The following is a 213-nucleotide window of genomic DNA, read 5'->3' on the forward strand; positions in this document are numbered from 1 at the left end:
TCAACAAGCCATAACAACTCCGGCGCATCTGCCAGCGACATGTTCGGTACATGTTCAGGCGAGTTGTACCTGGCGCAGTCTCCCGCTATCGCGTGATCTGTCACTAAATGCGGTTTCGACCGGCTGCCGGCCTGACTTTGTTGCATGGCTGCGGCGCTTCGGACATTATCATTTGGATGGATTGCGCTAAAGGCTGGGCAAGGAAGAGTAAGG

This window comes from Penaeus monodon, chromosome 21 (genome assembly GCF_015228065.2).
Source record: "Penaeus monodon isolate SGIC_2016 chromosome 21, NSTDA_Pmon_1, whole genome shotgun sequence".
Lineage (NCBI taxonomy): Eukaryota > Metazoa > Arthropoda > Malacostraca > Decapoda > Penaeidae > Penaeus > Penaeus monodon.